We start from the raw sequence: 3854 nt of genomic DNA, 5'->3' as shown, positions 1-3854 counted from the left end.
CCTAGACAACGCAACAGGTGACGTTTTACGCAGCGAGCCAATCACAGCCAGGTGAAGGGTGGTACTTTCTCAAAAGCGGGCTTTATCATTGGTTTTCAAAACTTGTCCGAGTATTGAGACATCGGATACTGCGCATGTGCGGACCCAGTGTGTAGAGTCCCCAGAGCAGTGGTATTCAAACTTTTTAATGCCGCGCCACCTCTGTCGATGGGGAAAATAATCACCAGACCCACCTCAGAATTTCCCCCCATTATTCTATATAATTGGCATTGTTTAAATAAGTCTAGACCTATTTAAACATTGCAGTTAAGTTCTGTTGCCTTTTTAGGTCTCTCCTAGGCAGCGCTTGTGCGGTCTCTTTGAGACATGCTGTATTGAGGTATGGATTTGAAGCTCCGACCATCTTTTTAATTGAATGCTGTCACTGTCCTTCCTAAATGTTGGCTTTTCATTTGTTAATAGGCTTATTTGTCCCTCCTTACTACTGCCCTGTCTTCTATCGTTACCTCCCTTGAGGACAGGCCCTTTTAAATGTGTTGTTACTCAGTTTCATTTATGGTCTGTCAGCACTATTTTCTCAGAGCAGCCGGCACTGCTGTGTGCCTGCTTTGCTACTGCTCGTCATAGCTGCCCAAGCTGTAGACTGGCTCTGGTCTCTTGGGAGAACTGCAGCTCTGAACTCTTTCTATGAGCTCTTAGTTTACATCAGTGCAACGCTCTTTCACGAGCGCCGTGCTGGTTTGCCTTCACTCTCCTGTCTCCCCCCCACTCCACCCACTCTCTCTGCTCTGTCTCCCGCCCCCCTCCCTTCCAGTCACTCACCGGGCTCCAGCCTGGTCCTGAGAGGGAGGCTTGTGAAGCCTGCCTCAGAGCAGGGGGCACTGGTCTGTGCCTGTCCTGCCCCTCGCAGTACAACCCTCCTCCGCAGGTATGAGCTCTTTATATCAGCACAGTACCCTTTCAGAGCACCGTACTGGTTTGCTTTTATTCTTCTGCCCTCCTGCTCCTCAACCCACTCTGCTCTCTCTCCCCTCCCTTGCAGTCCGTCATGGGGCTCCCGCTGGCTCACAGCGGAGCCAGGTGTACGGAGATGGAGGGCTGTGCAAAATCTGTATTCTTTTAACACCCCTGTCTTTCACTTTACCAGTCACAGTGGATTTGCTTTAGCACTATACATCACAGCAACTGTTAGGGTGAGTAGATTCAGCCGCTTGTCTGGAACTCTCTGAATATCTGTTTCAAGGTAAATTTCTTCCGGCTTCCGCGGAACAATGTAGTCTTCTTTTAAAACCCAGCTCAAAACTATTTAGTCCTCTTCCGCCACCCCTCCCTCCTTCTCGCACCCCTCTCGCTTCCAAAAATATATGCATCAAGCTGTGAGGTTTTAAAATCCGCTTGCATGCCTGCAGCGCGTCTCTTTTCTCCGATAAAAATACAATAAACAAAACAATATGTCAACACGCTCCCTTTCCAAGCTACTTAAACCCTAAAAAACAAAAGATACACCCCCTTTCAGATCTGCGTAAAGCATACAACAAATAAACAACGATAACAAAGACACGCAGCCTTTCATGTTGTATATCCGCTCATTGATTGTCATTTAAATGTACAATACAACAACCTATTGTTTGTGCCTCTGCTGCAGCACAATGTAAGCGTGTTCTTTTTTCTCTGACCTACCTTAACCTTTTACCTATCCTGTGATTAAGGGCAATTCACTGAATGTTTACGTTCCCAAAACACGCACAGATGCAGGTCATGAGAGCGATAGCGATCTTTACAGCTTTGCCAATGTTCACTTTTAAAGCGCATTGTTGACACATTACAGAACACAGCTAGAAATTATACAGCACTGTCCCACAACACCAGACTCTTTGTTGCACCCTTGTGCATTGGTCTCCATGAATTACCATTTTGGTTTTAAATTACTGAAGGGTGTTTTGTGGGAAATATGTGTTCACCAAGGGAGTATGTGATAATGTGAACTAAACCTGCACATTATAATGTTGAAACCTTTCGGAGCCCCTATGGGCGAGTGCATTTTCTGACACTCCCTGGTTCACCTCACACAGGCGAACCCTGGTTGTAATTAACCACTAATTATCCTGCCTGAGGTCTACTTCATTTATTGTAATTTAAAACTGCAGGTATCAACATGCGAAGTTGTGTGAGCTATAAGTCTTAGACTGGCTGAACAACTGCCTCCTACCATAGGACTGTTATGAGTCTATACAAATGTAAGATTGTATTTTGGGAAGTAGATGATGCACCTCAAACCTACAACATAAAACAAACATTTGCAATGCATTAAGTCTGACATTACTAAAAGTTTGAGCTATTGGTTGCAAATGATAATGTTTGTTAGTTTTTTTTTGTGAAAAAATATTCCAGCATTAGCATAAGTAATAAAATAAAATCCACGTAGCAAGAAAAGGGTGCAGTACCACAGGCTGTTACTAGGTGTCCCTGTGGAGTAGTAAAGGGACCTCTATTAGCCACATAAGGTTCTGAAACCTTACTTATGCTGCTGCTGGGATATTTTTTAACCCAAAAAAAAAATCTAACAAGATTATTATTTGCAACACCAATAGCTCAAAGTTGCAATAATGCGAGACCAATTGCATTGCAAATGCTTGTTAAAAATGAAATCAAATACACAATTGCCAAACATACTATTCTGGTCAGGCAGGCCATACTAACGTGTAAAGTTATTCACAGCGTGATTATTCGAAATGGGGGTTTTGAAGAATATTTGGAGTCCCTTCCCTTTTGACACCCACACGCTCCCAGCTACGATCTCCATGAGAAAATATGTTAGTGAGGGCCCAGTACAGAGCAGCTTGCTGCTGCTTATTTTTCCCCCCTGCTTTAAACAAGAGCACTGTAATCAGCATAATGATTCTTTTGGCTTGAGCCTGGCTCCCCCTGGGATTACTTGAGGCCCCCCTAGGGGGGCCCCCCAGTTTGAAGACCCCTGACCTACAGGGTTTAATGCTACGTGCAGAGCCACTGGTTTTATATGGGAGGAGAGAGCTCGATTGTGCTGCAGGGTTAAGTAAATTATGCGTCAAGAAAAAACAAATTGTGAGGCATAATGGGGCACAGTTTTCAATATTTCGTCCTTCGACGCCTCGTCAGGGGTAGTAAGCGATATATAAATACAATTATTAGGTCTCGCCTGAGCATCGCATGCACTGTTTTCGAGACATGCTGTATTTACTCCGTGGGATTCGAGCACGCCCATCACTTTTCATTCTTTCCTGTTGTGATCTTCGTAAATACGTACATTTCTTTAGTTAATGTTTTATTAGTCCCTCCTTTTGCTGTTTGGGGCCCTCCCATTAAGCCTGCCCCTGTTACATGTGGTCTTACTCTTTTTGTTATTTATGTAATTTTGTGTGCACTACTTGTTCATTAGCCTTGCTTCATGTTTGAGGTTTGAAGTTATTTTTGCCTTTCCGACTAAAACATGCATATAATTTTTTTTGGGCTCGGCTCGTGTTTTATTGCCTTTACCACTAAAACGCGCTCATCTGATTTTCGTTTTTCTCGGTTCGTGTTTTGCCTTTCAGACTAAAACGCGCATATCTGATTTTCGTCTGCCTCAGCTCATGTGTCCCTACTTTAAAGCACAACTGCACACCGTAATATTATTGTTGGCAGCAGCGCTCATAATCTTGGTCACTGTATACTTTTTATTAGATTAAACTCTTACATAATGGACACTTACAGTTACAGGTAAAATATTTAAAAGTGCAAAATGTTATACTGCGCAAATACTCCACAAAACAATGGTGTGAATCATTTAAAACCCGTACTAAGATTAAGTTTACAAATAAGAATGCTTACTATTG

This window comes from Triturus cristatus, chromosome 4_1, assembly GCF_964204655.1.
Source record: "Triturus cristatus chromosome 4_1, aTriCri1.1, whole genome shotgun sequence".
Classification (NCBI taxonomy): Eukaryota; Metazoa; Chordata; class Amphibia; order Caudata; family Salamandridae; genus Triturus; species Triturus cristatus.
This window is presented reverse-complemented; position numbering follows the sequence as displayed.